Source organism: Pan troglodytes, chromosome 14, assembly GCF_028858775.2.
Source record: "Pan troglodytes isolate AG18354 chromosome 14, NHGRI_mPanTro3-v2.0_pri, whole genome shotgun sequence".
Lineage (NCBI taxonomy): Eukaryota > Metazoa > Chordata > Mammalia > Primates > Hominidae > Pan > Pan troglodytes.
Window position 1 is genome coordinate 36649121 of NC_072412.2, and position 18025 is coordinate 36667145.

At 39.0% G+C, this 18025-nt stretch overlaps 1 long non-coding RNA gene across 1 annotated transcript; it reads left to right on the plus strand.

Annotated features, from left to right (window-relative positions):
* The first annotated feature begins 447 nt into the window (after positions 1 to 447).
* LOC104001823 (uncharacterized) lies at positions 448 to 17862 on the plus strand. The gene is made up of 5 exons (XR_673803.2): positions 448 to 472; positions 1330 to 1366; positions 14157 to 14227; positions 14419 to 14563; positions 14827 to 17862. It is a non-coding gene; the product is annotated as an uncharacterized LOC104001823 (long non-coding RNA).
* Positions 17863 to 18025: the final 163 nt, after the last annotated feature.

Consider the following 18025-nt stretch of genomic DNA (forward strand, 5'->3'; position numbering starts at 1 on the left):
TGAGACAAGGACAGAGTTGGGTAAATAAATGAAGTGGCCTCAAGCTGAGATGTGGATTACAGACGAATTCATTGATGCATTTCAAAAGTGGAAAGGCAGGAGAAAATGAAATTCAATTTGCTTCATTTTAAAAATCGTAGCTCTAGAATTATATTATTCAAAAGGCATTAAAAATTCTAAATATTTTACTGTGGTTTTATTCTCTTTTTCTATAAAAAGATGGTATGTTCTCTCAAAAACCAACTATTTAGTAAGCATAGCATTATGACAAATAATTCTGAAAATGACAATCAAGTAATCAAGTTCTGTAAGTTCATGACCTATAAACAAATCAGAATGAGAAGTTTAAATATACTCCTTGTTTTCCCTTGCCCTTACATGGTAATCTGAGTTTGAGGAATAACTTCTGAATGTATTTATAGCAGGCAGATGGTTCTGTTGCCTACTGTTAGTTTGGAAAGAATAGAAGAAGGTATAGATAGGTGACCGGAGAAGGAAAACACTTTACTAAGCCGACATGAATAGAATGCAGATTTTTAAAAGCCAAATCAGCTTTGAAAATGTATATATAAAACTGTGCAAAAGAATTTCTCTAGTTTTTTCCTGTATTATTTAACGGTTGAAGGCTGTAGCCTTTTTTTTTTTTTTTTTTTTTTTTGAGATGGAGTCTCACTCTGTCTCCCAGGCTGGAGTGCAGTGGCGCGATCTCGGCTCACTGCAAGTTCCGCCTCCCGGGTTCACGCCATTCTCCTGCCTCAGCCTCCCGAGTAGCTGGGATTACAGGTGCCCACCACCACGCCTGGCTAATTGTTTTGTATTTTAGTAGAGATGGGGTTTCACCGCGTTAGCCAAGATGGTCTCGATCTCCCTACCGCGTGATCTGACCGCCTCAGCCTCCCAAAGTGCTGGAATTACAGGCGCGAGCCACTGCGCCCGGCCGTAGACTTTTTTTTTCTTTAACAGTAAAAATATACCACTTCAAAACTTGCAGTCACAATTCCAGCTGGATTAGCCAAACCATATGGAATAACGTTTTTTTCTTCTTGTTTTTTTTTTTTTTTGTTTTTTTGTTTTTAAAAATCATGGAATTTATTTTGAAGAAAATATGGTTATCATTAATGTTACTTTTTATTTTCTTCCAATCTCCTATCTGATTCAAGTAATGAGTTTTAAATTTCTGTTTAGTAAGTTTATTGCAAATGTGCCAAAATTTGACATCTGCAATTCTTAGCAGATGCTATGTTAAGAAAAACAAAGTATTATTTTAATTGGGTATGATTTCAGGCTCATAAACAAAATAATGAAGTTTTTTTTCCTTTTGCTTCCCAGGAATAGATGTTCACCCAGACCAGTAGTTCTCAAACAGGTGAGCATATTAGAATTGAAGTTCACTTGGGAAACTTCTATAAATTGTAAATCTTTCCTTTCTCTCTCCAACACTCTTTCCAAGTTTCTTCCAGGTATTTTGCTATATCTCATGTTAAGCACAATTGCCAGCCATTGCAGTATGTTCTGGAGCTACAAGATCCATGAACTATTACACTTGCCTCAAAGACTTCCAGTTTCTTTCAATTCTGATAAAAAAAATAAATGACATGATACAGTGGGATAAGTGCTATTATGGTAAAATGAACTTTATGAAGACAGCCTCTAAAACAAATTTGTGGGATAAGACAACTTATCAGAGGAAGTGAAATCTAAGTTGAGGGTTGAAAGATGACTGTAAGTTAACGTTATAAAAGGGGATTTTATGTGTGAGGGTGTATGTATTTAGGAGTGTGGTTTGAGTTTGAAGATTGTTGCAAAGAACATTTTAAGCAAATGTGTATTCTAAGAATATGCAAAAGTATGAAGGAAAGAGTCACGATATATTGAATACATTATTGTAGTTTGGAAAAATGGTGCATGATTAATGAAGTGAGAGAAGATATTTAGGAGATTGAGGCTGATTATAAAGAGCTGGAGGAAGGAGTTCACCCTTTATCCTGAAAAGATAAAGTGAAAACTTTAAATAACAGACATCATATTTGTGATTTTGAAAAAGTATTGATAACAAAGAAGCAAGAGGCTGGAGGCAATTAGACGCTAATGTAGTGTCTTAGAAAATACCTGAAAGTGAGTAGTTCATAAAGAGCAGAAAACTATTTTCTCACCATGTTGGAGTCTGCAGAGTTCAAGATCAAGGTGCCAACAAATTCAGTTGTCTGGTGAGAGCTGCTCTCTGCTTCCAAGGTGCCTTGTTGCTGTGACCTCACATGGTGGAAGGTGGAAGAGCAAGCTAGCTGAACATTGTATAAAGTCTCTTTCTTTTATAAGACCTTTAATCTCATTCCTGAGGAAGGAGCCCTCAAGGCCTAATCAACTCTTACAGTCCCCACTTCTTAATACTTTCACATTAGCAACACCTGAATTTTGGAGAAGGCACATTCAAACCATAGCATGTAGTAATCCAGGTGAGAAATTATGGTAAAAAAAAATCATGAGAGTGTTAATGAAGAAAAGATTATGGAAACAAAATATTGAGTCCATATTTGCCTCATCTGGACGTGTGGAAAATTTTAATAAGATATTTTAGATATATTTTTACTCTACCACCCAGAAAATTTTCCTGAACAGTTTATAACATGAAGTATCTTGCTTCATGTAATACTTATAATTTATATATTTTAATGAATTATTTCAATAAAAATATTCATATGTTTTTCTTTAAGAAAGCACCTCTCATGATTCCTTAGCCCTCTCCAAGTACTTCCCATTTTCTGTTCCCTTCAAAGGCAAATTTCTCAAAATTCACACTGCTGTGATTGTCTTGCTTTTCCTTTATCTGTTAATCCACTCTTGGATTCTGCTCCCAATATTTCCCTTGCCAAGGCCCATAATGACATCTAAATTGGAATAATCAGTGGATGTACTTTAGCCATCATTTGATCACTCTGTTCTGGAAACATTTGCTTCCCTTGAAACTATGACCTTGGTTTTTTACCCATCTCTTTTGCTTCTCTGTCTCAGTCTCTTGTCCTAGATGTTCCTCTTCTTACTAATCTCCAGCTACTGAAGTTCTTCAGGGCATGCATATATCTTCTTTCTTCTCTCTAATTTGTCTCCTAATCTAATTAATTTTTTTTTTTGAGATGGAGTCTTGCTCTGTCGCCCAGACTGGAGTGCAGTGGCACGATCTCAGTTCACTGCAAGCTCTGCCTCCAGGGTTCAAGAGATTATCCTTCCTTAGCCTCCCCAGTAGCTGGGACTACAGGTGCCTGCCACAAGGCCCAGCTAATTTTTTTGTATTTTTTTTTTTTTTTAGTAGAGATGGGGTTTCACCGTGTTAGCCAGGATGGTCTCTATCTCCTGACCTCGTGATCTGCCTGCCTTGGCCTCCAAAAGTGCTGGGATTACAGGCATGAGCCAACGTGCCCGGCCTAATCTAATTAATTTTATAATTCCAAAAAATATCAGTGTGGCTATACATGAACAGATTATAGCTATTCTAGTTAAATTTTCTTATTTGAATTGTAAATTCTTGTGTTCAAAAACTTATTTGATATATCCATTTGATTGGTTATAAAGATCTCAAGAGTTTACAGAGGCACTAATCCTATTTACAAGGGCCCCATCCCTATGATCTACTCACCTTCCAAATGTCCCACCACTTAATACTATCACATTGGGGACTGGATTTCAATATATGAATTTTAGAAGGACACGAACATTCGGAGTATAGCAAGAAACAATAGTAATCTACTAAGCAGGTAATAGCTTGTATACACCTCAGTTTGTGACTTAATATAGATGTAGCAGTTCTTCAGAAATTTGTCTTTGGATAAGAAGTTAAATCTTATGTTTTGGGTGACTATTGCTAAAAATAAATTCCAAGTACTTTCTAAATTAGGAGAGATAATTCCCCTTTGAATTATATACTCCATTAAAACATTTTAGAGCTGAAAAAATAAAAGAAATAGATAACAATGAGCTTTTTAGATCACCCAGGCATAAATAAAGGATACTCAACTATAAAAATGACTAAACAAGGACTTGATGATTTTTCATAATTGATGTATGCTACTTGTATTTTCATTACTGCATATGATACTTGTATTTTCAGGAGTGCTGTGTTCTAAGAGAATAAATTTTGCTTTAAAAGATTTGAGAATATGACTGGGTGCAGTAGCTCACTCACACCTGTAATCTCAGCACTAGGAGGCCTAGGTGGGAGGATAATTTGAGCCCAGGAGTTCAAGACTAGACTGGGCAACATGGTGAAACTCTGTCTCTACAAAAATACTTGGTGACATGTGCCTTTAGTCCCAGCCACTCTGGAGGCTGAGGTGGGAGAATCACTTGAACCCTGGGAGGTTGAAGTTGCAGTGAGCTGAGATTGTGCCACAGTACTCCAGCCTGGGTGATAGAGTAAGACTCTGTCCCAGCCAAAAAAAGAAAAAAAAGATAAGAGAGTAAGAAATTAGAATAAAAGCTTTTATGACTTACATTTCCTTGCCTGGATCAAGGAAAACTGTTTAAAAAAGCAGGGAAGGCAGATACAAGGGGCATTAGGTAAAGAGCTTATTGCTGCATAGGAGGGGAACACATCTACAGTGACAGATGAGGAGGCAGCTACATTTCACCTCTTGAGAGAATATCTGAACTATTATTAACCCACTTGATACCTAAGAACTGAGTTTTACCTAACCATATATGTTAAAATACTATCACACTATTAAGCTTCCCTGTTGCTCATCCAAACCTGACTATCTCCATGAAACAATGGACTCTCCTAATTACTTCCCTATATTATCATGCACCGCCTCTCATGACATTAACACAGAAGTCCTCAACATGTTACAGATTGTTGTGCACTGCAGTAGCTGTTTTATGTGAGACATCTGGATCTTGATAAGTTATGTGCATTCTTATCACCACATTCTCTTGCCCAGAATGACTGGTCCAAAGAGTGAACACGGAACTGGTGGAAGATCAATCGCTCTCCCTTTTTTTGGCATTGACATATAAAACAATGTTTTCATCTAGGGTTTGTGGACTGAGATTATCAGTAGCCATGTTCCATACCCTAGGAACATACAGAGACAAAACAAAACAAAATAAAAAAACAAAAATCTAACTAGAAAGAGATAGAATCCCCAGTCCCAATTCCTAAATTTGTGGTGTGCAGCTCTTCCTTGACATCTGTCAGCTACTTGAGTGTATTTAGTTGTATATAAACTAATACTTTATTGTCTTGCTTAATTTATTATGGGTTGATTTTCTATTGTTTGCAAGCTAATGGATCCTAATAAATACATTAATATAAAAGCTGAGAAATGCAGCTAAAAATAGTAATATGTCATATCCAATTAGATGATGTGAGAACATAACATTTAAATTAACTTTTTCTATCTCCTATATGTCATGACTCATGAAATTGAGAGAAATAACATACCACAATAAATTTGGAATAATTCTGAATTCTGTGTCCAAGCACTTTGGTGTACTCTGTGCATATATGTGACAAGAATCTATTATTATGCTTAAGAATAGGTATTAATTGCAGTATTTGAAGAGTAAAACTCTACAAGTTTATGAGTTATCAGTAATTGTATTTAGAGTTGGATCTGCACTAGGGAGATCAGTTTCATAATGGGGCTATCATTTTGCCAAATGCAATAACAGTTAATTAACAACACATTATTAAGAGCCAAATAATCCTTAACAAAACAAAACAAAAATCTGGTGTGAATTTAAAGCAATATGTCCATGTGAAGGGAAAATACAGTTCTGGAGTTCTCAGAGTGTGTTCAACCTGGGATTGATTATAGTTTCTCACTTTACCAGTATAAAGAACGAGCAGGAAGATTTGAAGTAGGAAGCGATGTATGTGTACATGGAGTGGGCTGGTACAGTCAGGGACTAATAATGGTTGGCTAACATGGAGAGACTTTGAAGGAGATCTAACTAAAATACAACTTGTAAACTCTTAGGCATTTTCCTGTGACTAATAACCACCACCAGATGTGTACAGATGACAACAGCTTGAAAAGATTCTGAGACCACTTTTTTTTTTCCTCTGAATGTGTTGTTTACAGCTTTGTTGTCTAGGAATGTTTATTACAAATGGAGAGAAGTTGGACGGAGCCACAATTGGAAACACTACAATTCTGATTCAGGAGAAATATTTGAAAGGCCTTTAATAAAATTTTAAAATAAATTTATTTTAGTCATTCATTAAATGTAATCCATATGAAACGTTAGGAGCCATGGGGATACAAGGATGAGAAGAAAATGTGGCATTTTATCTAAAGTCTAAAATTTTTTAGGAAAGATGACATGATAATACAGCTTCATGTTTGCTGAACAAACTAATTCTGGAGAGAGACAAGATTGGCTAAGATATGTGACAAAAGAGAGGTTTCACCAAAGCACTCTGTGAGATCAGAAGAGGATGGGGTGGTTTGTCTGGGCATATCCACATGGGTGCCTGGGACGACGTGGGACTTGAGTGGAGTCTTCAACATAAAGAGGAAAGAAACATCGGAAATATTATACCAAGCTCATCTAGGAAATGGGGAGTAATAAAATTTATGTCAGCATACACAGTATTTGTCAACTCTTAGAATGAGGTTAAGTTAATATTAATTTTCCAAGGGCATTTTAAATGTCTGAATAGAAGTGTAGACATTCTTCTATAGTTAAGTGAAAGTGTTCAAAGTCACTGAGCAATGGAGTGACATTATCAGAACTGAGTTTTAGAAATAAAAATGAATTGAATTTTTACAAATGAAATAAGACCAAGAGACACTCTAAGTAGGAAGTCCAATTGGGAAACTTGCCATAGTCTAAAAAGCAAATCATAAGGATCCCAAGGATAGTAATGGGAGCAAAGGCCAGATTCAGGGAAAATGGAAAAATAAAAGAAATACAGCAAACAGGAGAATAGGACTAGAAGGCAGGCTCTTCACTAAGACACTCTTAAAGTCTTCATGTGTATGCCCATGTGTTCCTGATACCACTGGACTTTTCATCCTTGTCTTGTGCCCGTTTTCAAGAGAATTCTTCCAGCTTTTTCCTATTCAGTTTGATATTGGCTGTGGGTTTTTCATAGGTAGCTCTTATAATTTTAAAATACGTTCCTTTAATGCCTAGTTTGTTGAGGGGTTTTAATATGAAGGAATGTTGAATTTTATTGAAAGTCTTTTCTGCATCTATTGAAATAATTATGTGGTTTTTGTTTTTATTTTGTTTATGTGACAAATCACATTTAATGATTTGCGTATGTTGAAGCAACCTAGTATCCCAGGAAGAAAGCCTACTTGATCATGATGCATTAGCTTTTGATGAGATGCTGGATTAAGTTTGCTAGCATTTTGTTGAAGATTTATGCATCAATGTTCATCAAGGATATTGGTCTGAAGTTTTTTTTTAATTGATGTGTGTCAGGATGACGCTGGCCTCATAGAACGAGCTGGTGAAGAATTAATCCTCCCCAATTTTTGGCATAGTTTCAGTAAAAATGGTACCAGTTATTTATTCTTTTACATCTGGTAGAATTTGGCTGTGAATCTGTCTGGTCCTGGGCTTTTTTGGTTTGTAGACTTTTTATTACTGATTCAACTTTAGAACTCGTTATTGGTCTGTTCAACGATTCAATTTCTTCCTGATTCAGCTTTGGAAAGTTGTATGTGTCCAGGAATTTATCCATTTCTTCTAGATTTTCTAGTGTGTCTGCAAAGAGCTGTTCAGAGTAGTCTCTGATAATATTTTTTTTTTTTGTATTTCTGTGGGGTCAGTGGTAATGTCCCCCTTTTGATTTCTAATTGTGTTATTCGGATCTTCTCTCTTTTTTTATTAGTCTAGCTAGCAGTCTGTATATCTTACTAATTTTTTAAAGAACCAATTCCTGCATTCATTGATCTTTTGTATGGTTTTTCACATCTCACTTTCCTTCACTTCAGCTCTAATTTTGGTTAGTTCTTGTCTTCTGCTAGCTTTGGGGTTAGTTTATTCTTGCTTCTACAGTTCTTCTAGTTGTGATGTTAGGTTGTTAACTTGGAATCTGTCCAACTTTTTGACGGGGGCATTTAGTGCTGTAAATTATCCTGTTAGTACTGCCTTACCTGTGTCCCAGAGATTCTGGTGTATTGTATCTTTGTTCTCATTAGTTTCAAATAATTTCTTGATTTCTGCCTTAATTTCATTATTTATCAAAAAACCATTCCAGAGCAGCTTAATTTCCATACAATTGTATGGTTTTGAGTGACTTTCTTTGTATTGATTTCTATTTTTATTGTGCTGTGGTCCAAGAACATGGTTGGTATCATTTTAGTTCTTTGGCATTTGCAAAAGATTGTTTTATGTCCTGTTGTGTGGTCTATATTACAGTATGTGCCATGTAGCCATGAGAAGAATGTATATTCTGTTGTTTTGGGGTAGAGAGTTTTATAGATGTCTATTAGGTCTATTTGGTCAAGTGTTCAGTTCAGGTACTGGATGTTTGTTAATTTTCTGCTTCTATTACGTGTCTAATACTGTCAGTAGCGTGTTGAAATCTCTCACTATTATTGTGTGGGAATGTAAGTCACTTCATAAATCTCTAAGAATTTGCTTTATGAATCTGGGTGGTGCTATGTTTGGTGTGTATATACTCAGGATAGTTAGGTATTCTTTTTGAATTGAATCATTTACCATTATTGGTGCAATGGTCATTGTGGTTTCAGACCATGAATTTTAAATCAGTATAACTAGGCTCAAACACATCTTTATTAATCAAAACAGGAACCATTATAATAAACACATTTTTGCCAATGAGAAATAAGTTTGTTTATTCCTGTAGTGTAAAAATCTGTGCTTTGGGATTTAACAAAGTCTTGGAAAGCATTTTCTGCATCTTGCTTGTTGTGGAAGCATTTTCCCTGCAAAAAGCTGTCGGGATGCTTGAAGAAGTGGTAGTTGGTTGGTGAGAAGCAAATTTCATAGCTCAATTTGTTCAACTTTCAAAGCGTTGGTTGGGCAATGTGCATTCAGATGTTGTCATGGAAAAGAATCGGCCCCTTTCTTTTGACCAGTGCTGGCTGCAGGCGATAGAGTTTTCAGTGCATCTCATCGATTTACTGAGCATACTTCACAGATGTAATGGTTTCAATGAGATTCAGAAAGCTGTAGAAGATCAGACTGGCAGCAGACCACCAAACAGTGACCATGACCTCTTTTTGGTGCAAGCTTGGCTTTGGGAAGTTCTTTCTTTGGAGCTTCTTATCCGTCCAACCACTGAGCTGGTCATTGCTGGTTATTGTATAAAGTCCACTTTTTGTCACACATCACAATCCAATTGAGAAATGGCTCATTGTTGCTGTGTAGAATAAGAGAAGATGACATTTCAAAACGACAAGTTTTTTTATTTTTGTTCAGCTCATGAGGCATCAATAAGCAGGTACTTACGGAGCTTTTTCACCTGTCCAATTTGCTTCAAATACCAAATGACCATAGGATGGTCAATATTGAGTTCTTCAGCAACTTCTTTTGCAGTTGTAAGAGGACCAGCTTTGATGATCACTCTCAATTTGTCATTGTCAACTTCCATATCCTTTGAAAAACTTCTTGAACCACCACTGCACTGTAAATTTGTTAGCAGTTCCTGGGCCAAATGTGTTGTTGATGTTGCAGGTTGTCTCCATTGCTTTATGACCCATCTTGAACTTGAGTAAGAAGACATTTATGCAGCCAAAAAACACATGAAAAAATGCTCATCATCACTGGCCATCAGAGAAATGCAAATCAAAACAACTATGAGATATCATCTCACACCAGTTAGAATGGCAATCATTAAAAAGTCAGGAAACAACAGGTGTTGGAGAGGATGTGGAGAAATAGGAACACTTTTACACTGTTGGTGGGACTGTAAACGAGTTCAACCATTGTGGAAGTCAGTGTGGCGATTCCTCAGGGATCTAGAACTAGAAATACCATTTGACCCAGCCATCCCATTACTGGGTATATACCCAAATGACTATAAATCATGCTGCTATAAAGACACATGCACACGTATGTTTATTGCGGCATTATTCACAATAGCAAAGACTTGAAACCAACCCAAATGTCCAACAATGATAGACTGGATTAAGAAAATGTGGCACATCATATACACCATGGAATACTATGCAGCCATAAAAAATGATGAGTTCATGTCCTTTATAGGGACATGGATGAAATTGGAAACCATCATTCTCAGTAAACTATCACAAGAACAAAAAACCAAACACCGCATGTTCTCACTCATAGGTGGGAATTGAACAATGAGATCACATGGACACAGGAAGGGGAATATCACACTCTGGGGACTGTGGTGGGGAGGGGGGTGGGGGGAGGGATAGCATTGGGAGATATACCTAATGCTAGATGACGAGTTAATGGGTGCAGCGAACCAGCATGGCACATGTATACATATGTAACTAACCTGCACAATGTGCACATGTACCTTAAAACTTAAAGTATAATTAAAAAAAAAAAAAAGAAAATCGCTCAAATTTTCTTTTAGTCTAACATCATTTCCATAGCCTAAAATAAACATAACATAAACAGCAAGTAATAAGTCATTAGCAAAAAACCATAAAGCGAGAAATGCCCGTTAAAATGATGTATAACATAACCACATTTATTTAGCAATATATCCCAATATCAAATGGCAAATTCCAACAATGCAAAAACAGCAATTACTTTTGCACTCACCCAATATAACGCTCTTCTTTATCTTTTAAAAAAACCTTTGTCGGTTTAAAGTCCATTTTATCTAAAATTAGGATACCAGTCCCTGCTTTTTCTGTTTTCCATTTGCTTGGTAGATTTTTCTCCATCCCTTTATTCTGAGGCTATGCTGTCACTGCATGTAAGATTGGGTTTTGCTTCTTTATCCAGCATGCCACTCTGTGTCTTTTAATTGGGGGCATTTAGCCTGTTTACATACAAGGTTAATATTGGTATGTGCAGATTTGATCCCATCATTGTGTTGTTACTAGGTTGACTGGTTTGTGTGGTTGCTTTGTGGTGTCATTGGTCTGTGTACTTATGTATGTTTTTTTAGTGACTGGTAATCATCCTTTCTTTTCATATTTAGTGCACTTTTCAGGACCTCTTGTAAGGCAGGTTTGGTGAGCATTTGCTTTTGCTTAGCATTTGCTTGTCTGTAAAGGATCTTATTTCTCCTTCACTTACGGAGCTCAGTTTGGCAGGATACAAAATTCCTGGTTGGAAATTATTTTCTTCAAGAATGCTGAATATAAGCTCTGAATCTCTTTCTGGCTTGTAGTGTTTCTCCTGAAAGGCCAGCTGTTAGCCCGATGGGCTTCCCTTTGTAGGTGACCTGCCCCTTCTCTCTAGCTTCCTTTAACATTTTGTTCTCTCATTTTGACCTTATAAAATCTGATTATTGTGTCTTGGAGATGGTTCTCGCAGGAGTTCTCTGCATTTTCTGAATTTGAATATTGGTCTGTCTAGCAAGGGTGGGGAAGTTTTCATGGACGATATCCTGAAAAATGTTTTCCAAGTTGCTTGCTTTCTCCGCATCTCTTTCAGGAATGCCAGTGAGTCACAGGTTTGCTCTCTTTACATAATCCCATGTTTCTCAGAGGTTTTGTTCATTCTTTTTTATCCTTTTTTCTTCATTTTTTTCTGACTATTTCAGAGAGTCAGTCTTCAGGCTCTGAGATTCTTTCCTCAGCTTGGTCTATTCTGCTGTTAACACAATTTCATTATGTAATTCTTTTTTTTTTTTTTTTTTTGAGGCGGAGTCTCACTCTGTCGCCTAGGCTGGAGTGCAGTGGCGTGATCTCTGCTCACTGCAAGCTCCGCCTCCCAGGTTCACACCATTCTCCTGCCTCAGCCTCCCGAGTAGCTGGGACTACAGGAGCCCGCCACCACGCAAAGCTAATTTTTTTGTATTTTTAGTAGAGACAGGGTTTCACCGTGTTAGCCAGGATGGTCTCGATCTCCTGACCTTGTGATCCGCCTGCCTTGGCCTCCCAAAGTGCTGGGATTATGTAATTCTTTTACTTTGTTTTACAGCTCTATCAGGTCAGTTTAGTTCTTTTACATGATGGCTTTTTTTTTTTTTTTTTTTTAATCATTCAGCTCCTGTAACATTTTATTGTGATGCTCTGCTTCCTTGGATTGGGTTTCTATGTTCTCATGAATGTTGATGATCTTTGTTTTTATCCTTATTCTGAATTATATTTCTGTCATTTCAGCTATTTCAGCCCCTAGAACCACCCTTGCTGGAGAACTAGTGTGGTCATTTGTCTCTTGGGGGTCCACCACAGACAGATGTGGAGCCACTATCAATCAGTGTGATTGGCCCAGGATGGGGCATCTGTGCTATAGGCCCAAGCTGGGAGAGACTTGCCTGGTGACTAGCAGCAGTGGGGTGGAGCGCGGGGGGAGACCTGGGAAAGACAGACTTCCTCTCTTCATTAGGGTGGCTGCATCTTGCTGAATCTGTGTGTAAAGCACTCAGGGTCTTTGCTTCTTCCCTGATCTGAGGGCAGCAAGGGCAGTACCACTGCAGTGGCAGTTGTAGTGGGGCTTTCAGTTGCCTCTGGGAGCTCCACCTCAGAGAAACAAAGAGTTGCTGCTGCTGGAAATATTCAGCCAAGGGGTGGGGCAATTGCTCTGCTGGCCCAAGCTACAGGCTCTGCTTGGTGAAGAGTCAGGGAACAAGGGCTCACAGGGAGAAGAGACTGGGCTCCTCTCCATATGCTGACTGTAGTGTGCTGGAAGCTCAGGCGAACCCCTCAAAGTCTTTGTTTCTTCTTAGATCAAGGGCAGCAGGGGCAGGACCATTGTTTTGGCAGTAGTAGGGGGGCTGTCACTTGCCTCTGGGAGCCTCTTCTCAGGAAACACAGAGCCACTAGCAGTGGGAATGTTCAGCCAGGGATGGGGAGGTTGTTCTTGGTACCAAGACAGGGGCCCTGCTTGGTGAGGGGAGAAGGTGAGGTCTCACAGGGAAGAGAGACTGGACTTCTCTTCGAATGGGCTGCAGTATACTGGTGGTGCCAGAATAACAATTAGACTCTTTATTTCTTCTCTCATCCAAGGGTGATTAGGGCAGTACCTCTGCAGCTGCAATGGCAGAAGGGTTGTGGATTCTCTCTGGGAATTTCTTAGAGAAATGCAGAGCTGCTTCTGACTGAAGTGTTCAAGGGGGAGTAAGGGAATTGTGCTGGAGTTGGAAGGTCCCACCCAGTGAAGAGAAGCAAGGACAGAAACCTACATGGAGAAGAGTCTGGCCACTTTTCTGTGGGATGGCTGCACTGTGCTGGGAGCCACACCACTGCCTACTCACCACATACTCCCCAGAACTCACAGGGTATAGTGGCAAGGGCTGTGAGACAGCAAGAATGGCATCTGGCCTCTCACTCTTAGAGCTCTGTCCCAGGAAAGTGCAGAGCTGCTACTGGCCCAAGATCTTTGGTGGGATGTGGCTGGAGTCCCAGTTTGGTGGGTCTTGCCCCATGAGGAAAAGCAGGAGCCATCTGGGAGCCACGTAAAAAATAGCCTGACTGCTTTTCGATGGGATGGCTACACTGCAATGGAGATCCACGCCTCTCCCTAATCACTACTCAAGCCTGAAGGTTGTGGAGGCGGGGGCTGCAAGACAGCAAAAATGCTGGCCAGCCTCTCTTTCTGGGAGCTTTATCCCAGAGAATTACAGAGCTGTTAGTTGCTTAGAGTCCAGAGGGTTGGTGGCTGGAGACCCAGGCAGGTGGGCCTTAGCCTGTGAGATGCAGTGGAGGTGAGGCTTGCAGTCCATTGCTGCTCAGGACCCTGGATTTAGTTCCTTTCCTGTGGGCATGTGAGAGAATCTTTCCTCCTCCACAGCCAGAGCTGCTGCTGCTAATCTGGGATGTCCAGGGAATCAAGGCTCCAGGGACTCTGCATGTGCCTGAGCGGCAGCTCTGCCCAGACTCCCCATAGCTCTCTGTGTTGGTCTGGAGCCCCTGGTTGGGGGCTCACTGGGCATCTCCTGAGTTCAGGGTTGCAAAGGTCCATGGAAGAATTGTGGGTCTCCAGGGACTCTTACTCATTCATCATTTTCCCATGGTGAGGAAGACTCCCCTGACTTTGTGATACTCTCAGGTGGGTGGTCATCCTGTCTTGCTCCTCTCCATTCTCCTTAGGTCGAGTTGTTTCCTTGATGAATCCCAATGTGTCTACCGAGATGTTCCAGTTGAAGATCTAGTAATTAAAGGTATTTGTTATTCAATGAATATTGTAGTATAAACTATTAATTTCTGCCTCAGCCTTTCAAGACTCTATAAATTAATTGTTCTAATGCTTCTCCTATGCTTGGCAAGAAAATTGGTTAGAGAAATATAGTTAGAGAAATAGTAGAAGAAAATCCACTGATTTTATTTTTCTCTTTATGTTAATTTTTTGAAGGTCTCTTTACACCAGAGCTAAGATCACGAATAAAGGAGCAGCTTTGGGTTTGCAGAGATTACACAGGAATGTATGTTTCTGGCAGGTCATTTGCCATCTTTGCAAGGAGTGTACATGGATGTCATCATTACAAAGGATGTGAGAGGTAATTGCTTTATTGTATTAAGAGAAGCAAACAGAAATCATAGTTCAAATGATTGCAACTCAAGTTTTGGCAATATTAATGAACTTCAGGAAAAATTTAATTGAACTCTGTTAGAGCAAAATAAGTTAGTGACTTAATATTTTAATCAAATGATGTATTTTTCTGCCATATTAAGAAAAAAATTCTGGGTTTTTTTTGGTAATAAAAATGGCCTAATGAACAGTTTCTAAAGTTAACCAAATGAAGTTTAAATTACTTTTCAGGAAAAATTTATTCAAGAAGCACTTATTAAAATTTCTTCCACTGAGCTGGATCCTTAATTTACATACTTGTTTGTAGATTCTGTTTCTCTTTAAGTATTTTTTAAAAATTCATATGGAATATTTCTTATAATCCCAAGTTTATTGTTGTTATGGTCAACCACTAATTACTTGACGAATGTAATATAAAATTGTTTATCATTTATGAAGTCTCTTAGTTACCTTTTGATACAGTTTGGCTGTGTACTCACCCAAGTCTCATCTTGAATTGTAGCTCTCATAATCCCCACGTGTTGTGGGAGGGACCTGATGGGAGGTAATTGAATTATATGGGTGGGTTTTCCTATGTTCTTGTGATAGTGAATAAGTCTCATGAGATCTGATGGTTTTATAAAGGGCAGTTCCCCTGCACATACTCTCTTGCTTGCTGCCATGTAAATGTGCCTTTGTTCCTCCTTCACCTTCTGGGATGATTATGGGGCCTCCTTAGCCATGGGGACTGTGCCATTAAACCTCTTTTTCTTTATAAATTACCCAGCCTTGGGTATTTCTTCATAGCAGTATAAAAATGGATTAATACAGTAAATTGGTACTGGTAGAGTGGGGTACTGCTATTAAGATATCTGAAAATGTGGAAGCAACATTGGAACTGGGTAACAGGCAGAGGTTAGAACAATTTGGAGGGCTCAGAAGAAGACAGGAAGATGTGGGAAAGTTTGGAACTTCCTAGAGACTTGTTGAATTGCTTTCACTATAATGCTGATAGTAATATGGACAATAAAATCCAGGCTAAGGTGGTCTCAGATTGAGATGAGGAATTTGTTGGAAACTGGAGTAAAGGTCACTCTTGCTATGCAAAGAGATGTACTGCATTTTACCCCCACCCTAGAGATCTGTGGAACTTTGAACTTGAGAGAGATGATTTAGGGTATCTGGTAGAAGAAATTTCTAAGCAGCAAAGTGTTCAAGAAGTAACAGTGCATAAAAGTTTGGAAAATATGCAGCTTGACAATGTGGTAGAACAAAAAGCCCATTTTCTGGGGAGAAATTCAAGCCACTGCAGAAATTTGCACAAGTAATGAGGAACCAAAGGGTAATCCCCAAGACAATGGGGAAAATGTCTCCAGGGCATATGAGAGACCTTCACAGCAGCCCCTCCCATCACAGGCTCAGGGACCTGGGAGGAAAAAATGGTTTTGTGGGCCTGGTTCAGGGCTTCCTTCTTGTGTGCAGCCTAGGGACTTGGTGCCCTGTGTCCCAAATGCTCCAGTCATGGCTAAAAGTGACCAAAGTACAGCTCAGGTCATTGCTTCAGAAAGTGCGAGTCCCAAAGTCTTGACAGCTTCCACATGGTGTTGGTTCTGTGAGTGCACAGAAGTTGAGAACTGAGTTTTGGGAACCTCTGCCTAGTTTTCAGAGGATGTATGGAAATACCTGGATGTCGAGGCAGAGGTGTGCTGCAGGGGTGGAGCCCTCATGGAGAACCTCTGCTAGGGCAGTGCAGAAGGGAAATGTAGGGTGGGAGCCTCCACACAGTGTCCCTATTGGGGTACTTCCTTGTGGAGCTGTGAGAAGAAGGCCATCATCCTCCAGATCCTGGAATGGTAGATCCATTGAAAGCTTGAACTGTGCACCTAAAGAAGCCACAGACACTCAATGCCAGCCCAGGAAAGCGGCCAGGAGGGAGGCTGTACCCTGCAAAGCCACAGGGGCAGAGCTCTCCGAGGCTGTGGGAGCCCAACTCCTGTATCAGCATGACCTGGATGTGAAACATGGAGTCAAAGGAGATCATTTTGGAGCTTTAAGATTTGACTGCCCCACTGGATTTTGGACTTGCATTGGTCCTGTAGCCCCTTCGTTTTAATTAATTTCTCCTGTTTGGAATGGCTGTATTCACCCAATGCCTGTACCCCTATTTTATCTAGGAAGTAACTAACTTGCTCTTGATTTAACAGGCTCATCGGCAGAAGGAACTTGCCTTGTCTCAGATGAGACTTTGGATATAGACTTTTGAGTAAATGCTGAAATGAGATAACACTTTGGGGGACTGTTGGGAAGGCATGGTTGGTTTTGAAATGTGAGGACATGAGATGTGGGAGGGGCTGGGGGTGGAATGATATGGTTTGACTGTGTCCCAACCCAAATCTCATCTTGAATTGTAGCTCCCACAGTTCCCATGTATCCTAGGAGGGACCCGATGGGAGGTAATTGAATCATAGGGGTGGGTTTTCCCCTCCTGTCCTCATGATACTGAATAAGTCTCATGAGACCTGATGGTTTTATAAAGAGTAGTTCCTCTAAACATGTTCTCTTCCCTGCCACCATGTAAGATGTGCCTTTGCTACTCCTTCACCTTCTGTGATAATTTTGAGGCCTCCCTAGCCATGGGGACTGTGAGTCCATTAAACCTCTTTTTCTCTATAAATTACCCAGTCTTGGGTATTTCTTCATAGCAGTAAAAAAAATAGACTAATACACTCTTTATCTTTCAGACTTTTCTATATTTTTATAACTTTTTGTGAGACTTCATAAAAGTTTAGAAAATGCATTAGTTAATTGTGTTATTGCTAAAAGTGAAAGTCATCTAGCAGTCTTATTCACATATGGCCTAGTTTTTCAAGAGTTTTTCAGAACTTAGGTTGGCTAGAAAATCACCAGTCTTTTCTCATTATATTGTAGAAATTTCATCAGTGAGTATTATCAGATGTTGTGTAAGACCTTACAAAGACCCCACAGAAGTAAAGGTAATAATCCTATATGTAAAAAAACAAATTGATAACACAAACAAAAAACAAAACAAAACAAACTAAAAAGTACTGAAACTTCAAGAAATGTTTTTCCAATAATTGAAAATAAATAGCTGTTTGGATGAGTATAAAAATAAATCTCAATAAATTAAATTCAGCTGCCATTTTTGAATACTTAATTGGTATATGTTGGATTATGTGTGCATATTGTGTAACAATGATACTGGCTGTAAGATAGCTCATATTGGGTTCTTTTTCTGCTACCTATAATAGATTTGTGAGTGTCTTACAATACTTTCCAGTCTGGTTCATCTTATATTTAGCATTTTCTAGTTGGCTGCTCCTATGTAAAGGTGAAGTTTATGATTATAAAGTGGAGTTAATATAACTAAATGCTATGGCAGAGGATGTTGCACTTTTGAAAAATGGAATAACAGGGACCATATTTTCTCTTC